The sequence below is a fragment of the Ambystoma mexicanum genome, chromosome 6p (assembly GCF_040938575.1).
Source record: "Ambystoma mexicanum isolate Mex_15411 chromosome 6p, UKY_AmexF1_1, whole genome shotgun sequence".
NCBI lineage: Eukaryota > Metazoa > Chordata > Amphibia > Caudata > Ambystomatidae > Ambystoma > Ambystoma mexicanum.
In genome coordinates this window covers 601473296-601498898 of record NC_090935.1, presented here as the reverse complement: position 1 = coordinate 601498898, position 25603 = coordinate 601473296, and the positions used below count along the sequence as shown (strand labels likewise).

General features: G+C 48.1%; 1 protein-coding gene across 1 annotated transcript in view; it reads left to right on the top strand.

Annotated features, from left to right (window-relative positions):
- The window catches only part of AGGF1 (angiogenic factor with G-patch and FHA domains 1), a 905326-nt gene that overhangs the window by 247963 nt on the left and 631760 nt on the right, over positions 1–25603 (top strand). The window lies entirely within an intron of this gene.

Below are 25603 nucleotides of genomic sequence, written 5' to 3'. Positions count from 1 at the left end.
GAGCAGTGGAAAGGGAGAAGGAAGACAACTGTTTACGGGAGCTCTAGAAACCAGACTAATGAACATTGGCCTGGACCAAAGATACCAGCCAAGGTAGAGGGTCAGAGGGGTCTGGAGATCCCTAGACAGATCAGACATTGAACCCATTAGGTTTGTGGCTTCTTATGATTTGCACAATCAGTTTACACAGAAGCCTATAACTGAATGAACCAGGTGGTGGAGAGGGGCAAATAAGAGCATCCCTCCCCTTAATGTTGAGATCTAAGAGAGAAGGAAGCCAATACTGGTTACTGGAGCCCTAGAAACCAGAGTACTGAACATTGACCAGGGCCAAAGATGCCACATAAGCTAGAGAATCAGAGTGGTCAGGAGAGCCCTATTGAAACAAGTGACGTGCATATTCTAAGCAGAGGCGAACCAGGAAGGTTGAAAGAGTTTAACCAAAATGGGAACAACCAGTGTACAGACCAGATCTCCAGTAGGGTACCTCGTTAGAACAGTCGCCATTTCACGGTTGCAGCCGGAACTTCGGTGGTCACCAGCTTGTGGTTTAAGTCGCCTTCCTGTTGAATTTCAGCCTCCCAGCTTCAAGGGAACCTGTTTTGGAAGGTCTTCTCCAGACACGACTGGAAGGAAGCCTGCCGTGTGTGCATGTGGTGGCCGTCACTGGAACTTGGTTCCCCCATCCTGTGAAGTGTACTGAAGAGGTCTGCACCAGTGCTTTCTGCATTTCTCCATCGCCAAGGTTTGCACTCTGCTCCTGGACCCAACCGAAAGAATCCTTGCACTCACAGCTCCTGGCCGACTGTCACTGGAACCAAGGGTGGGAAATCCAACCTCCAGCAATCTCCACTCGACATATGCAATTGTCTGGTAAAATTGGAATCTGAGGGAAAGTAAACGCAAAGTATTTGTCTCCCCATGTGCTCTATAGGTTAACATTAAGAAAAAATCTTTGTATCCTTCCATTCAACAAGAATCCCTCCTGTTAAAGAGTGTAAGACTTTGGATTTATATCAAGAGTTGCAACTTTTCCTAAGGAACTTAAAGGGGCAGTGGACGAGTTTTTTATTTGGTGAATTTACTCAAACGTTTTCTTTTAAACTGAAAAGAATATCGCAAGAGATATTGGCGAACTTGACCGGACAAAGCTTGAGCCAGAAGCATAGTGCGCTTGTTTGTTTTTGTTTTTCCACAGTAGTCGTCCAGTGGTAGAGCCAGGTAGCAATTGGGTTTTGGACAGAAGACTACTTTTTATTTTGACTGACAAGCACCTTAGCTAAATTTTGTAGGCATGGAAATCGCTCTTAGCTGTAGGATATGCAGGCATTTTCCTTTTTAGTTTAATAAACGCCCTTGAAATGTCATCCCGAGTCCGACCTAGTCTTCTGGTTCACCACAGCACACACAAAGGCATCACTAGCCCATGAAAGCAGTGGCTTTTCCGGGCAACTGCATGATCTTGTATAGGATTTCCTGACCAGGCAAGGCAGGAAGGAGGTCAAACAATAGGGGCAAAGTAAGAAGCGAAAATCTTGTGGTGTTGCCATTTTAGGTCATTGGCCACATAAAGTAGTCATATGCAGTAGGCGCCCACTAGAAATAACAGTCAAATTGTAACTATATAATTGCTGCCACCAGCTTGGCACATATAAAAGCAACCAAAAATTGCAAGTGTAAGCGACTACGGTATTAGAAAAGTATTCTCATTGTACTACATTGTAAGATGATGTGTGCAATGCAAAGACATTGTCAAAGTGTACATTCAAAAGGTAAACCTAGTTTCCCAGTACGGATAGTCCGAAGGATTGATCAGTTTCCCCATAACAAAATGAGCAAAAGGCCAGGGAAGTGAAGCTGAAGACTTCACTTTCTCCAGCATGGGGTCTGGCATGGATTCACATGCTCATGAATATTCCCCGTCGTCAGGCTGGGAATCCTCGGTAAAGAAAAAACCAGTATCAGTTTCGTTTCTGATCTGTCTTTCGTAGTAATAACCAATCACTGGTCTCTGCGTCATACTGACCACAGCCAATGACTGCCCTCTACCTAAGCACCGCCTCTGGCAGCCATCTTCAGATTTTTACCGCACGTTCATGTGTTGGGATCCTCGTGCTATTGCTCTCGAGCGTTAGTGCTATTTTTCGCGCTTTTTCACAAAAAACTTCGATTCTTTCGGTCAAAAGAGCCTCAAGCTCCACCGATCCTACATCAGATCAACGGGGACCCGTGTCGGATTCGTCTGTGCCCCTCAAGGGTGAAGATTTCGTCGAGCTACACTTCGGAGGACTCCAGAAGCTTCTCAGGCCCGGTCTCGGAGATGGCCCAGGAGAAGGGAAGCTCGACGCCCGGAAAGCTGTTCAGGGTCTGCCCTGGATGCCAGCTGCAGAACGTCTTTAAGGAGGACGAACACTCTTTCTGCCTTTACTGCCTTCATGAGGACAAGACGCACGTGGAGAAGGACTGTGCGTTTTGCGGCAACATGTCGGAACGGACCATGAAGGACCGCCATCAACGTCTCGCCAACTGGCTGGAGGGTAAGAGCCCGTCTGGCGAGAAGAAGAAGAAATCCGAGCGGTCTTCTAAGACCTTTGAGGGCGCCCCGGCGACGGGGGCCCAACATAAGGCCAAGCACCGCGAGTCCGCTGGCACCGGGAGCGCCGAACGGTCAGGCTCTACGGGCGCCAGGCAGGGCGCACCCTCCCCGGCACCATCAACCACGAGCCAACGCTCTGGGTCAAGTAAGAGGAAGGCCGAGCACCCGGCGAAGCTCCTGGAGAGGCCCCGGTCGAGCTCTAAGGCAGAGGAGGAGCGTGGCAGTGCCCCCTCCCTCAAGGATAAGGCGGTGAGCGCACCTAAGGTGGTGAAGGCCTTGATCCATCCGACCAAGCCCTCTATCGAAACGGTCGCGGCGGCCCTGGCTCAGCCTGTGGAGGCTGCACCAGTGGTGGCGACCTCAGGGCCCAGAATCTCCCTGCCTCCTCGGAGGGAGTCTTCTTTTGTGCCCATCGATAGGACCCCCGTGAAACCCTCCGTGGGGAAGAAGGTGGGGCAGGGCGTCGTCGTAGATTCGGCCTCAACCTCAGAAGAGGAGCTGATCGAGGTCTTAAGCCACGGCCTAGGCGTGGAAGAAGGCCAGCCCGTCGGAATGGACCCCGACGCAGGTGACGACGACGACATCGTCGAGGATACCGACGGGGCCCCTGCTCGCCCGTCGGATTCCCCTCTGCCAGCGCCGCAAGACAACTCGGCGGCCATTTTGTTGGCCATACAGTCCTTATGCTCCGAGATAAGGACGAGGCTACCGTTACCGACGGAGGAACCTCTCCCGTCGGGGGATCCAGAACTGGGACCTTCTGGTGTTCCCCCTACCAAGAAAAGAAGGATCCATCCACCACCTCCTTTTCAACCGTCGCGCCCCGTCCAGCCCTCCTCCCGGTCCACCCGAGGGGATGATACGGGGACTGACACCGCAGCGACGGGTACGGACGACGAGGCATACGACGAGGATATTCCGTCGTCGCCTCCCACCAGGGCTTCTCCGCCCGACGAGATCGGATCTTTCCACTCCATGATCTCCAGGGCTTCCGAGCTTTTCCAACTCTGCCCTGAGGAGAAGAAAAAGGAAGGCTTCCTTTATCAGCGGCGCGAGGCCAAGAGGAAGACGGTCCTCGCAGTGCCTCTGTTGGACGACATTTGGGATGAGGGCCTTTCCCTCCTCAAGAACCCTTCCACGACGCCAGCTAGAAGAGACCGGTACGAGAAAAAGTACCGGGTCCCGGACACGGCCCCCCTATGCCTCCGGGCGCAGCCTACCCCGGATTCCGTCGTCTCCGCGGCAGCCAGGAAGAAAGCGGGGGGGGTGCGGCCTCCACATCGACTTCCCCGCCGGACGGCGAGGGAAAGAAATTGGATGCTATGGGACGTAGTCATCTCGTCGGCAGCGACGACGATTAAAGCGGCCAACGCCTTGGCTATCGTGGCTCGCTACGACAGGGAGCTCTGGTACAAGATAGCTCCCCTGCTGGATTTTCTGCCGGACGACAAGAGGGCGGAGGCCCTGGAGATCCTGCAGGAAGGTGAGGTGGCCTCGGACCACGCCATCACCGTGGCGACGGACATCGCCGACACTGGGTTCCGCCAGCTGGGCAACGGCGTTTGCCTTCGACGTCGTGGATGGCTCAAAGCTACGGACTTCCGGCAGGACGTCCAGGCCAGAGTCCTGGACATGCCCTTCGACGGGAACAACCTGTTTGGGAAGACAGTGGACGATTCCCTTCAGGCCATCAAGGCGGATACTGAGACGGCCCGGGCCCTTGGAGTTCTGCAGCAACGACGGACGCCCTTTCGGAGCGGCGGAGGCAAGGGCGCCTCCAAAGGTTCCGGCGGCGGTTTCGCTTCCTACCGTCAAGCGGCCCGCTCGTCGTCGCAAGAGGCCTACAGAGGACGAGGCAAGTCTAGCGGACCCCGCCGTCGGCGCCAAGGAGGTCAAGGCGGCAAGGCCGCGTCCAAGCAGGATTGAACCGGCCGTGGGGTCGGGCCCCCACCGAAGCACCCCGGTGGGAGGCCGGCTGGCGGGCTTCGTCAGCGTGTGGGAGTCCATCTCCACCGACCGTTGGGTGCTGGACGCCCTGGCCCGGGGCCACGCGCTCGAGTTTCAAAGAAGGTGCCCGCGCGTCCCCCCCGTGGCCAGGAAAGAACTTCACGTCCCTCAACTTCTCCTGGAGGTAAAGGCGATGCTCAGAAAGGGCGCCATCGAACTCGTCCCAAAGAGGCTTCGGGGCTCCGGAGTCTACTCGAGATACTTCCTCGTGAAGAAGAAGACGGGAGGATGGCGCCCCATCCTAGACCTGCGACGTCTGAACAAGTTCATCAAGGCGCAGAAGTTCCGGATGGTCACCCTCCAGCACGTCCTGGGTCAGCTGGAGGAAGGAGACTTCCTATCGTCGTTGGATTTGGAGGATGCCTACTTCCACATTCCCATCCTAAAGGGGCACCGAAAATTCCTCAGGTTCGTGGTCCAGGGGCGTCATTACCAGTTCAAAGCCCTTCCCTTCGGACTACGGTCGGCACCCAGGGTATTCACCAAGTGCCTCGCACCGGTGGCGGCGCAGCTGCGCCGCGAGGGGATTCACGTCTACCCCTACCTGGACGACTGGCTCATCCGCGCCAAGACGAGGGAGCTCGCCGTGGTCCACACGGCAAGGACCGTCCAACTCCTCACGGACCTGGGATTCTCCGTGAACTACGCCAAATCCCACCTGGTGCCCGCGCAAGTCGCACTGTTTCTGGGAGCGAGGCTCGACACAGTGTCCCTTCTGGCCTCCCCGTCGGAGGAGAGGACCAGGACCATCTTGGGCAAGGTGCAACGGATGTTGGTGGCCGACGCGGCCAAAGTGAGGTCCATCAAGTCCCTCCTCGGGATGATGTCTTCCTGCATCTACCTCATTCCCATGTGCAGGCTCCGGATGCGCCCGTTGCAAGAATTCCTGGATGCGCGCTGGATCCAGACGACGGGCAGCTTCGAGGAAAGGATCAAGCTCGACGAGAGTTTCCGACTAGCGATACGGTGGTGGGGCACCCGCGCGCATCTGACGGCGGGCATGGACTTCCAGACCCCAGCCCACCAGGAGACTGTGACCACGGATGCCTCCCTGGAAGGGTGGGGAGCGCACACCGAAAATCTGCATGCAAGGGGACTCTGGCTCCCGACGGAGAAGTCCCTGCATATCAACGTCCTGGAGCTCCGTGCAGTGTTTTGGGCCCTCAGGTCCTTCCTTCCGTCCCTCAAGGGCAAGGTGGTGAGGATCTTCACCGACAACACCACCACCATGTTTTACATCAGGAAACAGGGCGGAACCAGGTCCCCAGCGCTGTCCAAGGAGGCGCAGGACCTGTGGCATTGGGCCGTCGCCCAAGGGATTTTTCTGGGGCCGTTTCATCTGGCAGGGATAAAAAACACCATCGCCGACTCACTCAGCAGGGAGCTGCGCTCGTGCCACGAGTGGGAACTACGGCAGGATCTGGTGGATCGCCTCTTCCGACGGTGGGGCACACCCCAGATCGACCTGTTCGCGACGGCGACTAACACCAAGTGCCGGAGGTTCGCCAGCAGGTTTCCCCAGACGAGGAGCATGGGCGATGCTTTCTCGTTCCCCTGGGAGGGCCTGTTCCTCTACGCGTTCCCTCCCTTGCCTCTGCTAATCCGGCTCGTCAACCAGCTCAAGAGGTCACGGTGCAGGATGATCCTCGTCGCACCTGCGTGGCCGAGGCAGATATGGTTCCCGGACTTGCTGGACTTGTCAGCGTCCCCGCCGATCAAGCTGCCGGCGGACGCGGATCTACTCTCCAGGGAAGGAGGCGCCATCCTCCACCACGACCCGAAGTCGCTGAACTTGCAGGCCTGGCTCCTGCAGCGCTAGAGTTTGGAGGATACGACATACCGGCCGATTGCAGAGAGGTTCTTGCAAAGGCCAGGGCGTCCTCGACTCTTAAATGCTACGGACACAAATGGAAGAGGTTCTCTGTCTGGTGCCACGCACAGAAGATTAACCCTCTACGGATTACGGCTCCCCAAGTACTGCCGTACCTGCTGACGCTGGCCAGAGCTGGTCTGGCACACGCGTCCAACAAGATTCATCTTGCTGCGATCTCCCGATACACCAGAACCACGGGGCGGACGTCCTTGTGGTCTCATCGTCTGGTGAAAGAGTTCATGAAGGGACTGTTCAGATCGTTCCCGCCGGTGAAGGCTCCGGCCCCGGCGTGGGAGCTCAACGTGGTGCTGACCAAGCTCATGGGACCTCCGTTCGAGCCTCTGCACTCGGCCCCGTTGAAGTTTCTATCGTGGAAAACAGCTTTTCTTGTGGCCATCACCTCCGCACGACGAGTGGGAGAGATCCAGGCCCTTTCCTGCAAGGCCCCGTACTTGACTTTCCACGACACGAGGGTAGTGCTCAGGACGCACCCCTCCTTCATGCCCAAGGTACCGTCGGACTTCCATCTCAACGAACCCTTGGTGTTACCTGTGTTCTTCCCGTCGCCTTCGTCGCCGGCTGAGAGGACTTTGCACTCGCTGGATGTAGCTAGAGCGCTGAAGTTCTACGTGGACCGCACGAAGGGTTTTCGGAAGACGTCACAACTCTTTGTGAACTTTGGACCTGTCAATCAGGGGAAGGCTCTCTCGAAGGCTTCCATCTCCAGATGGCTCTCCGGCTGTATCATGTGCTGTCACCGGTTGGCAAACCGACCGCTGCCTGGCCGTCCGAGAGCCCATTCCACCAGAGCGATCGCAGCTACCACGGCGTTCCTATCTGGTGTGCCCCTGCTGGACATATGCAGGGCTGCTACGTGGAGGTCGACGCACACCTTCACGAAATTCTACTGCGTCGACGGGATTCCAGGGAGGAGTCCAGGGTCGGCCAAGCAGTGCTGCGCAACCTGTTCGCCTGAGGTGAGCCTGGTGAGGAGGTAAGATGCTTAATGTTGAGTTGATGTGATGCTTAATGTTGAGCCTTTGCCACCTCCCGTGGTTGTGCATGTGTGTACTGCTATGTATTCTTTATTCATGAGCATGTGAATCCATGCCAGACCCCATGCTGGAGAAGGAACAAGTTACTTACCTGTAACTGTTGTTCTCCAGCATGGGTCTGGCATGGATTCACATGCGAACCCTCCCGCCTACCCCTCTGCGGCTCTTCACTTGGTCATACTGCCACTTCACGTGCTTCCAAATCTGAAGATGGCTGCCAGAGGCGGTGCTTAGGTAGAGGGCAGTCATTGGCTGTGGTCAGTATGACGCAGAGACCAGTGATTGGTTATTACTACGAAAGACAGATCAGAAACGAAACTGATACTGGTTTTTTCTTTACCGAGGATTCCCAGCCTGACGACGGGGAATATTCATGAGCATGTGAATCCATGCCAGACCCATGCTGGAGAACAACAGTTACAGGTAAGTAACTTGTTCCTTTCCTGTGACAAGTTAGGAAAGGTTAAAAACAAAAGCAAAAAGGGTCTCAGCTTCCGAAGGGCCCACACCCTGAAAACATTCCTTTTCCCGAGTTGCCCATCTGAGCTCTCTGTCCTTAAGCTTGCGACTAATACAATATATAGGATGTCCCCTGCCTTTGTCATCTTAATTGTGAAAGGACAACACCCATACCAGTGTCGGAGGCATTTGTCTGCACAATAAAAGCTCTCTAGTAATCCGGTTCCCTGAGAACAAAGCCTGACAAAGGTAATCCTTAAGGCCTTGGAAGGCCTTCTCACAATCCTCACCCAAGTGCCATTCTTGGGTTTCTTATGAGTTGTGAGGGCAGTCGGAGGGCAGCTATTGATCCTTAGTCTGCCATGAAGTTCCTGTACTACCCTGTGAGGACTAGAAAAAGATCTTGTCGCCTCGGTTTGGGGGTTGTTCAGTCTTTTACAGCCTGCACTTTGCTGCGAAAAGGCTGAATCTTGCCTCCATCAAGGTACATCGCTGAACCCTGACCAATCTGGCACTTGGTAGCCTTTATGATTTGATTCGCTTGTATAGCACGCTGAACCCTGAGGTAGTTAGGCGCTTGGCTTAGAGGGAGTGTTACAGACATGTTATACATGAGTAAATACAGAAAAGGTACAGTGGTGAAATGGCTAGATACAATAAATAGTGAGGATCCTCAGAGTGCTAAAGTTTACATGTCGGACTAATCGAGAGCTACAGTGGTATGCAATTTACATATTTACAAAGATAAATAGGTAGAGTGTTTGTAAGTTAGGAATTGGTGGTCAGAGAGAGGAGCTAGGATTTCACTTTGAATCGGAACGCTAGGAAGGAAGGTTCGTCTCTGAGCGCCAGGGGCAGGGAGTTCCATGTTTTTGCTGACAAACAGGGAAGCTAGTTCGCCCTGACCTTTTGGAGTCGAATTTGGGTATGCTCAAGCAGTGAGCATATTTGGTTCTGGTGGGCCTTGAAGTGTTTTTCCATGTGAATTTGTCGGCCAGATATTTGGGGGCGGTATTGTTGAGACATTTGTGTGTGATCATGAGTGTTCTGGAGGTGATTCTGTCCTTTATGGGTAACCATGTGGCCGTTTGTCTGGCCTGGGAGATGTGGTCGAAACCTGGTGTATTGAGAGCTGCTCGAAGAGCGTTGTTTTGCAATATTTGGAGCTTTTGGATGTTTTGTTTACTGTTGCCTAGATAGAGGGAATTGCAGTAGTCGATTTTGGAAAGTATAAGTGCTCTGGCCAGTGTGATGCAGCTTTGTGTAGACGAGAATGGTCTGCAGGCAGTTTTAAGCATAGTGGTGTAGGCCGATGAAGAAGCTGTGGAGTTTACTTGTCTAGATAGTGACAATGTGGAGTCGAGATAGATGGTCAGGTGGGCCTGCTTAAGAGCCTTCAACACAGTCCCAAGGCTTTGAACATGTTCTTCCCAAGTAGGGATGAAAACTGATATATTGTCCAGATATGTCATGCAGAGTTCATCCAGGATCAACTTTTGAAAAGTGGCCTACTAGCATTACCCCAAACTGGTAAGGACCCTCAGATGTTGAGAATGCCGTCTTATCCTTGGCATTGTCTGTCTGGGATATTTGCCAATGCCCTGCAGGAAGGTCAAAGGTGCCAAGGTACTTGGTGGCACCTAGCTTGTCCACCAACTCATCAGTTTGTGGAAGGGGATGTGCATACGCTGGTCAGATAGCACAGTGGGCTAAGCTCTCACCCCTGATATCTTTGAACAGCCTGCTGTGACAGGTTTGAATCCCGGCAGGGTCAACTCAGCCTTTCATCCTTCCGATGTCCATAATGGAGTACCACTCTGTGGGATAATGTCTGCTGTTATGTCAGCGCTCTGAGACCTATGAGTGTATAGTGCTATATAAGAAATACTTTATCTGGCTTGGTGACAGCATTAAGAGCTCTGTAATCCACACAAACTCAAATTTGAGGCTCCTGCTTTTGGTACCAGAGACACTGGACTGGACCAAGGGCTATATCACCCCTAGATTCATCTATTTGTTGACCTCTGAATTTGTGGGATCTGACTTTGTCTGACATCCTATAGCACCTTCCTTTGTTAGGCACACTGTGTCCAGTGCCATTGTCATGCTTGTACCAGGATGTCGAGCCTGGAGTTAGAAGGGCTACCCTGGAACAAGTCAGTGAGAGGTTCAGATTCCTCCTCTCTATCTGAAGCCAGAAGTAGGGCTCCCATTTCAACCCTAGGGATGAATGCCTTGAGCTTATTCATATGGGGCACTTTGGAAGCCTGACCAGGTCATCCAAGGTCCACCAAATAGTTTACCTCACCCAGTCTTTCAACAATAGGGTAAGGACCGCTGACCACTTGTCCTATAAAGGTCTGGGCCTTCTAGGATTTATAATCCAGAATTCTTGGCCTGGGGAAAAAATGCCCAAGTGAAGGTTTCTGGTCATACCAATGTTTCACCAGTACTTGTCATTGGCCTGAGCCATCCTCTTGCTCGAGCCTATCACATAGTACACTAGATTTCTTTATTTTATTGTTTAAAACGCAGACCTAACTCGAGTAGCAAGGTGTGGTACAGAGTGTTGGTAGCCGGCATTTGGGCTGGCATCTTTTAACAGTAGCGCAGTACTCTGAGGTCTGCATCGGTATGTGCGTCCATTGGAAGTAGTCCTTTGTCAGGTATTGTTGAAATAGCCATGTTTTGAGAAATTTGCGTAATTGGAGAATTATGGGAGCATTTCGAGCCAACACTGCGATCGAGTTCCAGAGGGTGGGTTCATGACAAGAAAAGGATTATTTGCAGGTGCTCTTTGCGGATGAGTTGTGATCAGGTTGGTTGATTTTGCTGCACGAGGAGCGTGTGCCACCAGATATGTGGAGCATAGCTTCCAGGTACGCTTGTGTGCTACCCCTGGCTGCTTTGTAGAGGATATGTGCAGTCTAGAACAGTATCCTGACTTGAAGTGGACGCCAATGTAGTTTGCGTAGAATGGGGGTAATTCGGTCAAATTTCTGTGCTCCCGCAACAAGATGTGCTGCAGCGTGGTGGACTGCTTTTAGCCAAGCGAGCAGCTGGGAGCCTTGTCGGGATAGCATTTCCCCCATTAATGTGCCAGATCACAAGGGCATGCACTACGGTCCAGTAGTCCTGTGACGGGATGAAGGGTTTGATTTTTCAAAGGGTAGAGATTCTGAGCAAGGCTATTCAGGTTGTCTTGTTTGTGTTTCTGGAAGGGCGGGCTGCTGTCAATGGTGAAGCCTAATGATTTTGCAGAGTTTGTGAGTTGTGGATCAAATCCTTCTAGGCACATATCATTGAGCCATTGTTGGACACATTTTTTAGCAGACACACCGATGAGGACAAATTCAGTCGTGGATGGGTTTAGTTTGAGGTAGGCAGTCTACATCAGGACGGTATGATGGCTAGGTAATAGAGACAAATGATGTCCTGCACACTATTTACTCTCATGTACAACTGAGTATTTTCTGCGTATTGGTAGGTGGCTATTTTGGGATCTTCAAGGAGAGTGCCCAGAGGCTCAATGTAAAGGTTCAAAAGGATTGGTGAGAGGATGAAGCCTCGGGGGACCCTGCAGGAGACCTAGAGTTGGTTAGAATGCAACAGGTTCATCCTTGTGACTGTTTTTTTTTTTAATATAATGGTTTTGTAGCTTGCGGGAGAGGTAGGAGGTAAACCAATTTAGGACGGTGTCAAAGAATCCCATCCAGTCGGCAAGATACCGTCCTATTCATTGTGCCCACTGTAGAATCATAGTACGACCTTTGTTGCAACCGATATCTTCATAACGCTCAACTATCACCGATCCTGCCCTGCCCTCCCACTTTGTCAATAGTATACATATACGTGCTCATTGATGCATGATGCTGTCCGACTATCCTCATTATTGTGCATTATTTACCTTTGCCAAGCTATTACGAAATGCTCCACCTATGGTCTAACCACCTCCTGTTTGGCACCAAACGGTACCATGTTAGCTTAATGGTGTGGAATTGACATTGATGCTATGCTAGTCTCATCTCTCACTGAAAATTGTATACATTTTAAGCTGCAAGTTGTAAGATACTAAAATTCGTAATGCAATGCCCTGCAGTGCCAATGTCAATCTGACTTGCACTATATCGCATTATCCATGTGTGGATGCACTAGAGCTGTCAATCGACAATCCAGCCTGCTATAATTGCTAGATTGACCATTGTCGAACTATACTCCTAGTCTTGCATAGCAATTCACTTGCATAAGAGGATCCTACTGCCTCTTCTGCCTAAAGTGCTTTCAGGCATCAGACCTTCCTTAGCCAACTCGTTTAGTGAACAGTCATGTTAGACCGGCTACTCTTCACTATGTTCCCATTCTGCGTAGTACAAAACTGCCTGCCTTGTACAGGTAACCCTTTCCTCAGCTATGGAAATGGTCTTATTAGATTGGGCTGTTACCTGCACCATCCCATCTCCTGCCCCACTCCATTCCTACCCACTACGTCACCATATCCACCCATCCAACAAAAACTGGGAAAAGCCTGAGAGCATTGCTGCTGCAGATAGTAATTTTCCCAAGAAATACAGACCAGCTGGCTTTTCCCAGTTTTTCTTCACCGTCCTCTGAAGAGCCCTGTGAAAGGGGAGAACTGGATCTTTTTGTGGACCTCTGACAGTTATATTCATCATGTTATCCTGTTCAAAAACGGGTTAAGTGTTACCCCAACCCATATACTCAATTACTCTGGTCATAAGACTCCTGTACCCAGCGTCTGCATGCTCTGCAGGAACAGGTCTGGCAAACTCTAATTCTGGGTGGGTGTCAAAACAGAGGATAAAGTTGATGCCTGGGCACGTAAAGTTTTGACGTCAGACAGTGTGGCCCGTAAATCGACATATGTCACCTGTACCCTGGCCAGGTTTACCCATACACTGTGGGACTGTATTTCGGCGGCGGCGGCTGATCATATTCCGGAAGGCGAGGAAAGGGAAGGCTTCCTGAATATAGTCAAAGACGGGAAGGAGGCAATGAGGGAATGTCTCCAGTCTGGACTGGATACTGCTGATAGTATCAGCAGATCCATGGCTGCAAGCGTTGTGGTACGCAGATTTGCGTGCTTGAAGTCGGGGGTTTACACCAGACGTGAAAGCCAGACTCCTTAACGTACACTTTGATGTCTCAAGGCTGTTTGGCAGCAAGGCTGATGAAAGCCTAGAAAAACTTCAGACCTCGAAAGCGGCAGCTAAATCGCTTAGCGCCTCCATGCGCCAGCCTCTAAAACCCTATTCCGCTCATCTTCCTGGAGGGGTCGTTCTTTTCGTTACTACTTTTCGTTACTACTCCTCATTTGGTAGAGGAAGAGGACAGGCTTCTCAAAGGGGCAAAAGAAACTTCCCTCATGGAGCACGAGGAAGAGGTGCAAAATCAGCCTCAGGAGCGGCATCTGTACCCTCAGCCACTCCTGCAGCTGCCTCCAAATCTCTGAGACCTTGTTGCACAAAACACCAGTGGGAGGCAGGATCTCTCAGCATCTGAGGGAATGGCGGGGCGTTACCTCAGATCCTTGGGCACTGGAAACAGTAGCCCAAGGTTACTGTCTCCCCTTCCTATAAAGGCCTCAGAATCATCCACCGGGAGCCAACTCTGCCAAAATTCCAGATCCGCTCCTGTTGCAGGAAATTTTAACCCTGCTAGAGAAAGGTGCCAAAGAACAGGTACCTGTAGCAGAAAGGAACAGGGGTTGGTACTCCCCATACTTTCTCATTCCAAAAAAGTACGGAGTACTGAGACCCATCTTGGACTTGAGAAACTTGAACAAGTTCCTCAGGAAGGACAAGTTCAAGATGGTGACTCTTTCTCAGATCCTTCAGGCTCTCCAACTCCAAGATTGGTTGGTATAATTGGATCTTCAGGATGCTTACTTTCATGTGCCAATCCATCCAAAGCACAGAAAGTACCTGAGGTTCGCGATTGGCATTTCTCATTATCAGTTTCGAGTTCTGCCATTCGGGTTGACCTCCGCCCTGAGGGTTTTCACCAAACTGTTGGCGGTTGTGGCAGCGAGTCTCAGGAGAGTGGGTATTCACATCTACCCCTACCCGGACGATTGGTTGATCAGAGCAGGTTCTCCAAAACAAGCTCAGGAACATCTTTCGATCACTTGCCACTTCCTTCACAAATAGGGCTTCTCCCTCAATTTCAAGAAGTCCCATATGATACCATCCCAAAAGCTCCAGTTTATCGGAGCAGTCTTGGATACTTTCTCGGGAAAAGCCTCGCCTCCCGAAGTGAGAGCTCTCCACATCCAGCAGATGGTAACAAAGTTCCAGAATGCCCAACGTCTACTGGCCTTCGATTTTCTCAGGTTGCTCGGCCTCATGGCATCCCATCCTGCATTTTCCTTGTACCAGAGGCAAGGTTGAGAATGAGATCCCTTCAATGGGCACTCAGAACTCAGTGGTCCCAGTTCTCAGGATCTTTTATGGTGGGCTTGCAACAACAACATTCTCAAGGAAGAATCTTTTTGGCAACCATGGCCGGAGATAACAGTAGTGACGGACACCTCACTCACGGGGTGGGGAGCACACACCAACGATCTGACAATCGGCAGTCGTTGGTCTCCATCAGAGTCCAAACTACACATCAACCTTTTGGAGCTGAGGGCAATCAGACTAGCGCTGAAGGCCTTTCTGCCCTCTGTACAGGGAAAGAATGTCCTGATAATGACAGACAACACGGTGGCCATGTACTACCTCAACAAAAGAGGAGGAGTGGGTCACTACCACTATGCAGAGAGGCAATGCAGCTATATGTCTGGGCAATTCACCTAACCGGAGAGAAGAAAACGGCAGCAGACGCTCTGAGCAGGCAGAGCACGGTCTCTCATGAGTGGGAACTGGCTCAGGAAGTCCTCCTGGAGATCTTCGCCCTTTGGGGAACCCCTCAAGTGGATCTGTTCGCCACCGCGATCAACCGGAAGTGCGATCAGTACTGTTCAAGGGAATTTCCTCAGAGGAGCTCTGGGAGACCCATTCATAGTGGAGTGGAAGTTTCCACTGCTGTACGCGTTTCCCCCAGTCGCCGTGATTCCTCCAGTAATCAGGAGGTTGAGAATGTTCAGGAAAACCATGATCCTAATTGCCCCGGATTGGGCCAGGAGGACGTGGTACCCGGACCTTCTAGACATGTCCATCTGCCCTCCAATACGTCTTCCACAAAGAGAGGATCTTCTCTCGCAAGAGGAAGGTCGGGTTCTCCATCCAGAGGTCAAGACACTCAACCTTCACGCATGGTTTCTGAGAGGTTGAGATACAAGGATTGGGATCTTCCGGATGATGTAATGGAAGACTTGCTTTCGGCCACAAGGCCAGCAACAAAATCTTTGTACCGATGGCACTGGAACAGGTTTAGTAACTGGTACAAAGATAAGGATGTGGACCCTTTTCAATGTGGCACTCCAGTAGTGCTCTCTTTTCTATTACATCTAGCCAATCTGGAGCTCCAGATAGGAACAATCAAAGGATACCTTGCTGCGCTGTCCATTTTCAAGCGCACCTCAAAAGAGGTTTCATATTTCAAAATACCATTAATCATTCAATTCTTAAAAGGGCTTACTAACGAATACCCTCCAGTACGTTTTCATGTCCCAACTTGGGATTTAAATTTAGCACTAAAATGTTTGACTTGCATACCTTTTGAGCCTCTGCACTCCTGTCCATCGAGGCTTCTAACACTAAAAACTGTCCTTCTTGTGGCCCTATCATCAGCCCGCAGGGTTAGTGAACTTCAGGCTCTCTCATGCAAACCACCATATACTGTTTTTTTTTTAGAAGGTTAAGGTAGTCCTTAAGGTTAAACCTTCCTTTTTACCAAAGGTAGTTTCGGACTTCCATTTGTCACAAAAAAATAATACTACCAACATTTTATCCTCATCATCATTTGGGCAAGGAAGAGGAGAGACTGCACAGACTAGATCCCAAGAGGGCTCTTAGTTTTTACATCTCAAGGATGTCTAAATTACGACAAGATGACCAACTGTTTGTGGGTTATACTTGTCATAAACTGGGTTTATCAATAACAAAACGGACCATATCCCTCTGGATCATTTTGGCCATAATTGAATGCTACAGATTGGCGGTAAAAGACCCACCAGATGGGCTTCGAGCCCATTCTACTAGGGGAATGGCTACTTGTGCGGTTCTAAAGAGGGGAGTCCCGGCAGCAGATATTTGTTCAGCTGCAACTTGGAAAACAATGCATACTTTTATCAAGCATTACTGCTTGGATGCGGCCTCCTCCAATGAGGGGTTATTTGCCAAGGCAGTTCTGCGTTCTGTCCATGAAAACTGTAATTAGTACTCCCACCACCAAAATTGCCACTGCTATGGGAGTCTCATAAGATGAGGAATAAGTGGGAGGACACAATCCATTCGAAGAACAAGTTACTTACCAACTGTAACGTTCTTTCGACTGGATGTTCCTCCCACGTATTCCTCATCGACCCTCCCATCCTACCCCACAGTACAGTTTACGTTTTCTTACACTTTCCTCTCACAAAGAGTGCATCAGTTATGGGGCACGTCTGGGTGTTCCTCCTATATTTTTCATCGACAAAACAGAACTGAAGCAACGGGCGTGGCTCAAGCTATTTATACCATCAGTGACGTCGACAGAGTACGGAGTCCGACGAGGGACAATCGACACCACGACCTCGAGCACAGCGCCCTCTGGCGAGAGAATTTTTTTTTTCCGAAGCAGCGTAGTTGGAGATAGTGAATTATCATAAGATGAGGAATACGTGGGAGGAACATCCAGTCGAAAGAACGTTACAGTTGGTAAGTAACTTGTTCATCTATCTGAATAACGCCATACATAAAAAAGAACAAATCAGATTGGTGAGATCCAACAACAACCTGCACCTTGTGATCCCCCATTACAAAAACACTAGAGCTGGGGGCAGCAGCTTCCAAACCTTGGCCCCTAAACATTGGAACTCCCTCCCCCTCAACATTAAAAATGAAGAATCCTTCCTCGGCTTTAGAAAATTGCTAAAAACTTGGTTATTCAACCAATTCTAGTAATCTGAAACTCCAGCCAACACCAGATTGCCTTACCAGGGCCAGTAAGCCGCCACCCAACAAGTGTCCCAATCTTATTAACTGTAAATATGCATAATTCCTGCCCATTTCATATCTGTATATATTGTAACTTCATTGTGTACTGTTTTTACAACCACATGTAAGTATTTGAATATAAATGCCAAAGCTGTCTGTCTATGCCGTGATACCCCAGGGTCTGGCCGTGTAATAAATGTATAACATAAATAAATAAAATAAACAAAGGAGGGAGAGAAGGATGCAGTGGTGGATGGTGTTGAATCTAGCTGAGAGGTCCAGGAGGACGAGGAGACATGAGTCGCACTTATCCATGATTTGGAGAGCATCATCCACCACCTGGATGGTGGCTGTTTCGATGCTACACTTTGGCCAGAACCCTGACTGATAGTATTCATTTAGGGGTTGGAAATGTTTGAATCTGGCAAGTAGTTGTGAAGCAACACATTTTTACAAGATTTTGCCAATAAACGGGTGATTTGTAATGGGCCTGTAGTTGGCCAGGTTGTCTGGATCTAGGTAATGGTATTGTGCCAGTGATGCGCGCTTTGCCCAAGAATATATATTCTCTTTAATACAATACGATTTCCAAAGTCAATTTAGTTGTGCTCGCAATTTGTTTTCTTATTGTCACCTGGTCGTTTTGAAGGCTGTACATTTTTATCAATATTTGTAAAGAATTATAACAATTTTAAAACCAAAACAATATAAATGTTACATACCAATGGGGTCAGGTGGTTGGTACATGAGAAAATAAAAAAATAAGGATATGGTATAATTTCAAAACCACAGTTAATGCTGGTATTAATTTCATCATTAACATTATACATAATGGTTAATTCTCATTGCTCAGTATTCACATCATCATTGTGATTGTTGTTGTTTTTTGTTAATATGCTATTGAGTTGGTTGTGTGTGGCACCCTATAGTCTGTGCCAGGTAAATCGATGCATGGGTTCAAAACCGTGATTAGGGGTGTGAGTGGCAACCTAACTATAGTTAGATTAACAGAAAACTCAGATTAGGTGAGATGTGGTTTTAGAGTGCTACCCAATTGCTGCAATCATGGTACTTGTGTCACATAGGATATATATAAAGGATCTTACCAATTGGTCTTGATTATGGGCCCTATTGGTAAGATAGATTGTTCTTAGTTAAAGGTGACAATAGTTCTTATTTTATTATAGAGGTACCACTTCTACACTAAATGTGAGCCTGCATTGGGTCACTTACCTATGCAATTTGAGTTGCTTGTTCACTAGGGTCCAATATTAGCTTGGGTTCTTCTATTCAGTTTGTTAGCTATCTTTACAGCATCTGTATGAAGAGCTATAAACTAAGTATTGCAGGCCTCTCTTGTCTGGTTAGTATCATTGACAATATGGGTTTTGCTTTCGCTTCCCTCCAGTAGTATCTTATTCTTTTTGTGTGTTGGTTGTTTCTAGCCCATTAATAGTCTGTTCTAGCGAATATATTGTCCTGTTGAGATGAGGATATGGTGATAAGCAATTAGGTTTGTATATATTATATCACATCTTTGGTGGGAAGACATTGTCATTAGTGTCTCCTCCTAGGCTTATCCAGTGCGTAGTGGTCGCACTGTAATGACAATAAGATATATATTTTTCATACTTGTTTCATTTTAACTTGACTAATCCTCTAAGCGTTCTGAATTAATGTCCCCTTCACACTTAACTTAATAGGCTTAATCCGTCCTTCGGGATAGATCCCGGGCACCGCGTGCATAGTGGCACGCCAGTGCCATTTTCCTTTATTTTTATGGTTGAGTCTGCACATGGCATCATACGCACGTGACGCGCTCGATTCCGCTATTCAGCGGATCTTATACATAATTATGAAATCCAGTGCTGTTTCTCAGGCCTTGCACCTAATTATATATTAATTGGTGCATGGTACCAGTGCATATTATGCAGGTAAACCATATGATATAATGGATACAAACCTAATATAAATAAAATGGAACCTCGGTCAGGCGAGTGTTCGGTGCAATGCTTTAATACTTCAAAGAGGGCTTTGTTCATGTTAGAGGCTGCCGCAATGGTGGTGGAGTAATAGGCAGCTTTGGCCTCGGTTATCTAAATCCTACAGTTTGCGCACAGGGATTTGAGGTTGGTGAGGTCTCCCGAGTTATGATTTTTGCCCACCATTTCTCCACGGCTCTGATACATTGGTAGTGACAGGAGTAGGCATCTTCCATCCTTCCTTGATTATGGCAAGGGGTTCCTGTATAGGGTGACCAAACAAGAGTTCAAAGGGGCTAAAGCCAACTCCTTCTTAAGGTACCTCTGTGTGGGTAAAAAGTAAGCATGACACCTTCTCAAGAGCTCAATCATGCTTTTCAGAGTCTGATTCAACCTCTCAACTAGGCCATTGGTCTGTGGATGGTATGCAGATGAACATTTATGACACCCCCACATTCCTTCCACGTAGCCTACATATACGTGGACATGAAGTTGCTGCCTCTGTCGGACACAACTTCTTTAGGGAAGCCAACCCTAGTAAATATGCCTAGTAATGCTCTTGCAACTGACTTGACAGTCAGTTTTCAGTGAGATGGCTTTAGGATATCTTGTGGCATGATCAACCACCACAAACAGAAGGGAAAACCTACTCCCAGAAGATGTGGGACGTTAAAGGGAACCTACAACATCAATCCCTACCCTCTGAAATGGTATAGCCACTACAGGTGCTGGTACCAATGGAGCCTGGATTTGTGCACCACATTTGCCAGAAATCTAACAAGTAGCACAACTACTGCATTTACTTTCTACCTGTGCCCCAATCTTAGGTAAGTAGAAGCACATGCTTAACCTCTCCTTAGTCGTCTTGATGCCAATATGACCTGCAAGGGGGACTTCATGTGCCAGTTGCAGGAGGAAAGGTCTCACCTGAAGGGGAACCACCAACCTCTGATGGTCTACTTCAGAGGACCTTGTGGGCTCACTGTACATGAGCCCACCTTCCCAATAAATCTATGCTTCCCAGGGGCTTCACCCTCTAACTGGGAACTGGCCTTTCTCTTTAGGCCTTCAAGTGATCTGCACTCACATTAGCACTTACTAAGCTCTTCTCTTGAGGGACCCCCTTCTACATATAACCTCTGCAGTTCATGGTGGTCATGAGGATTGAGTATTTCAGACAGCCCCTCTTCCTTGTTGGGTTAAGACGTTTGCCCAATTACAACCACCTCAGTGGTAGGTGAGTTGGGGGGAATATTTTCTTTCCCTCTTCATAATTTCTTTTCTCCTTTTAGCCTTAGGTTTTCCCTTTGGCTTCGGTTGGCCCTTAGGCTTGGCAAAGGCAGCCTTGGTCTGAGATCCAGTGCGTGGATGTTCTACAGTGGCCCCCACAAGGCCAAAGTCTGAGGTCATTCCCTAACAGAACTTTTCAAGGAACTTCCCTCTGTACACTAACTGGTATCTTGACCACCCCATCATTTATTTTTAAAAAGGAGGTAGAACAACATTCCCATTTTCTTCCCAATGGTGACTCGAAAAAATAAGCGGAACACTAAGTGTAGGAAAGGATTTTTAGTAGTAAAAAATATACCCTTATTTTTATTGCATTCAAGATCATAGAAAATGTAATACAATTCTAAAACACCTTGTAGATATCCTATACCCAGGTAGGGATCTGAACACAGCACATCCAACAATGTACATTTATAAATGCCATTAAACAAATACCCTAAAACAAACACAGCACAAAACATATTATATAGTTATGTTTACAAAGAACCCAACATGTTTCTGTCAACATGACAATTTTAGTCGGACATTCATCAGGGGATATCCTGTTCCAGCTTTTATTCGATGTATGAACGGTTATGTCTTGGGAAGGGGGTCACTTTTTTAAAAAAGCTGCTATTATAGCATCACAGAATTCCAATTAAGGAAGAGCTCATATTGACAACATCTTCAGTAGAATTTATTTCTTCAAAAAAAACCTTACAATGGGTCACAGAGCGGCACACTTCAATGAATGATGTCACTCAAAGAATGCAAACCGGCCCGTAAAGAAACTTTATTTTGTAGCCCTGTATTTTCACAACTGCTTATTGTGATACATCAAGGCTCATTACGCCACATCCTCAGGCTGGAAAACGTCAGTGCTCCACTTAGATCACGTTTGTTTGTACAGTTGTTTTCAATCAGCACGCTATTTATAATATATAGCGTGCTTAGAGATCAAGTTTGTTTAGGGAGTCGTTTTCCAGCCTGAGAATATGGAGTAATGAGCCTTTACTGATGTCCCAGTGTCTCATGTGAACTTTGAGAAACTCGTACTAGATTGGGATGGACTAGTAAGGCAGGATTGTGCTAAAGTTATAAAAAGTCATTCAGAGTTTGGAAAGTTTGTATATTTCCGGTTGGTTTACTATGTGATTTGCTATCCTAAAAGCTACTCTAGTATTGCAAGTGATCCTATACTGTACATGTTTGGTTTATAGTGCTTACCTGAACTTAGAATTGTAACAGTTTGCCTTAGAGTATATAATAAATGTCTATTTTTATATACCTCTTCAGTGCGTGAAGTGTTTTCTTGAACCAAGGTTTGCGAGTTCTTTGTACCTAACTATAGCCCTCTTATGCTTGGCTGCTCGCCACTCTACTATAAACTTGTATAGTTCAGGCTGATCCTAAGAGGTGTACCCCTGTTCTCCATAAGTGTGATTTTCAAAGTCCTGTCTCAGACAGTGTTTTTTGTAAAAAATAAAGATAAAATAAAACCTAACGGCAACATTTGTATTACTTTCACAATGTGTCCAAGATGGGCAGGTGTGTTTTTTTTGTCACGCGTGTACATTGAGTATAGGGTACTGAAAAGGTATTCTTCAGTAAAATGCAGTGTTGTTTTCACCCTGTCCTTTGACCATCTTGTCATTTTGCCATCATATGCTTTTGGCTTTCTTCCTGCCCTCATCAGAAAATGCTATATATATTGACAATTACTGCGCCACTGGACTGATTTGAAGGCCCTTGATGGTGCTTGGAAAATTGTGCTGGTGGAACCAGCCATTCCAGACCCTTTCATGTTGATCCTGCCCTCTGGAGTGTTTGGAAGTGTCAAGGGGCCATCCCTTGGACTGTCTAACTCCTTCCAGGACGTCTGCTGGGCATTGGTCGCCATTCCAAGTTTTGTCTTGGAACACTGTAGGTGTCCAGCTTGTGGCCCAAGAACAATCATTCCACAGGTGCTGCTGTCCAACTCGATGAGGGAGTCTTCTGGTAGCAGTTTTTTGTTCTTGCCACATGAGTGTCTCCTGCCTTCTGAGGACGCGGCCTTCATTGCTGCCTGCGTCCATTGTGTCCTAAGATCTCCTATCGTCATGTGAATCATAGTGGTCTGTATCTCGTGGTGTACTTAGCCGGACCCGATACTGAAAATGACTGCTGCACCCACGACCCTGGGAGCCACTTGAAAGGAACATATGGAGGTTCATGGGCTCAGCAACCCTTGATTTGGTTTCTAGTGCAATCTGATTCAGGCGGGTGAGCCTGCATAATGGTTTCCACCCCCCACCATAGGGTTGTATGGTTGTGCAAAGTTCTGACCCTACCTCTCCCTTATCTGGTCGTGCTCATTGGCGTTGGTTAGGCAAGATTGTATGCAGTACTCTTTTGGTTGCACTACAATAACCTTGACCTCCTGGCAATAGGGACCCAACCTTTGGTATACATCTGAACTACACAGGTTGGTAGTATGGTGGAGCAGCCAGGCTCATCTATATAGGGGTCAATGTGAGCAGTAATGTTTTGAGTTTCACAGTAGCAGTTATCCAAATGAACACTTATATTCGAGGTTTCTTGATAAAACTATTGTTCATTTATTTCACAGTCAGTTGTATAAATCTTCTTCAGAAGGGAGAAATATATATAACAAATAAAATGCACTTCAAAACACTGTTTCTCTAAATCAGATGATACACATTGGAGATGGCACACAGACGCTTCCTACACCCTCAGGTGACTTAAATAGCTAGGACACTGTGTACGTTGATTTATCACTGGTACATTTAGAGCAATACTGAGTTTGGTGGAAAAGATAAAATAGCAGAATAAAACAAAGGTTAACAAATAATTCATAAACAGGTAAGTACTTTTGATACCTTCCAATGTAGAGTAAATTAACCCTTTCCTGGGGGATAGGCCAAAACACAAAGTCCGAGGTAAAGAGGAGTCTCTCAGGGAGCCTGAACAGCCAATGTTAATTGCACAATGGACAGGGGAGCTGAAGAGCTTCTTTGCAGGTAGGTAAAAAGTCTTGCACAATGCTTTTAGAAATGTTTGTAGAAAATGGAACACTTGAAGGGCCACAAGCTCGGAGGCTTGTGAGGGGCAAAGCTTTAACAACTCTGCAAGGTAACCAAGACAGGTCTCAACTGAGAGAAAGTAAAGCTGCACAACAAGAGGTAAGTTCTTAGACTTTACAGTACCTCTGGTTAGAAGAAATGGTTCTAGCTGGCTTCTGTTCCTGTACAGCTCTGCAGATCCTGCTGTTCCTGCGCCTCAGTCGTGGGGAAAAGAGGGAGGACCTCCTCTGCAATGGGAAGTTCAGCAGCAGCAATGGGCAAACCTCAAGTCAGCAGTGCTTTGGTGTTTCAGCTCCTTGCGTCTGACATCAATAGCAACACTGCAGTTCTTGGATACCACTTCACTTTCCTCGCATCTGGGATCCAGCACTCTATTGAGGTGGCTCGGTCAGTCCTGTCAGGGAAGTCGGAGGATCTTCCTAGCTCTTAGGTCTGACTTAAAGGCAACGCACACAATCTGGTGTTCCAATCCCCGGCACTTCGGTTCCAGCAGCAGTTGAAGTGCAGCCAGCTCAGAGGATGTCCAGACGGGCTTACTTTGGAGTTGATTGGTCCCACCAACTCAAAGGGAGAAGTCTTCCTTACAGGGCTTCTCTAGTTGAGGCGAATTCGGAGCTTCAGCAGAGCAGCAGGGCTTCACCGGGCAAACCAACGGTCCAGGAGTTGCATCAGGCGTCTCTTCCAAGTGCGTCTTCGGATTCCTTCGTCCAGTGCTCGACTCTGCCATCCAAGCCAAAAAGCCTTGCCTTTTATGCAGGCTTCTCCCATTCATTTCAGCCTAGCTGTCAATCACACAGCAGGGTGGCTGTCCTTGCCGGACAGCCAGCCGGCCAATCACCTTTGGGTGCATTCCTGTAACCAAGGGGATTAAGCACAGGGAGTTTGAGCACCTCCCTCACTTCCCTACCCCTGCCAGACATACTGTAGCCAGAGGCGGGCTTCACTTGTGAATCAAGCCAAAGACAAAGCAAACAAACCTGGTTTGGCGCGCTGAGTAAATCTCAAGAAGGATCTTTCCAGCAAGAAACGGCGAAAAAAGACCACTGGGCCATTTTGACGAAATGGGCGCCCATGGGTGCCTTGCTGCAGCTGCGAACGCAGGGCGCGGTTAAAACACGCAATGGTTGTAAAAAGTAAACCACTGCCACCAGCCATTAACTGTGGAAAGTGTAACATAAAAATGTTACATGAGAAACTAGACAAAGGGGATACTAAGTAACCCCTCTATCACCCTATGGTAAGATGGTGTGTGCTGGGTCTAGCTGGGTTTAGAAAGTTATTAAATGTAAGTAAAGTAAATTTCACTTTAGTGGTCTTGGAAACAGTTGTTTCACCAAGAGAAGGTAATTAAACCTTTGGGAAATCTAAGAGATTTACCTGTGCCACTGCACTGAAGGTGCTGTGTGGCACAATATAAAAGATGATGCCTATGGAATTTCAGACTCCAAAGTTTTAATAAAACACAGAAAACACATAATTAAAAGTACAAGAGTCCCAAAGTTCAGCAAAAAGAGCTGGGGGGGTCTCTAAGGTGTGAGGAATGTAGCACTAAAATGAATATTCTCCCTAACGGCGTTCTAGCCATGGTGCACCCCACTCGGCTTCCCCTATAGTTGTGGGATTGGGATAGGACCCCTAATCTCAGGTACTTGCCTTTGTTTCTTATATCTTTGGAACATTTTACTTCGCTATTGGCTTTGCCAAAACCTTTACCCCTACAAAAGTTTCGTCTTGAGAATTGGGACTCTTGAGGAAACTCACGTTAGCAGCGGTGGACTTTTGAAATGATAGGGGCTTTATTTTATAAAGTGGATGATAGTGTTTCTATTACTTTTTCAAAACTTTCCTTGAATTTCAACTGTTTCTGAATGACTTGCCTATTTTACTTGCTTTACTGCATACAGTTGTCCCATGCTTTCTGATTGAATCAGCTGTATAGAAAGTAGTGTTGCTTTTCTTCAGTAGGAACACCCATTTTGAATGTATTTATCTGTACAGTAGTAGTTTGGTAGTAATGTTTGCCTTGCATTACATCCATTCCATAGTGTATTCAGCAAATTAATGTTGTATTTTATACTTTACTGTCTAATTTGAGTTGGTTGCCTTGTATGTGTCCATTTGTACCATTAAACCACCCCCACAATTATTGAAGTCTACGCCTCGATGTTCTACTACATACTT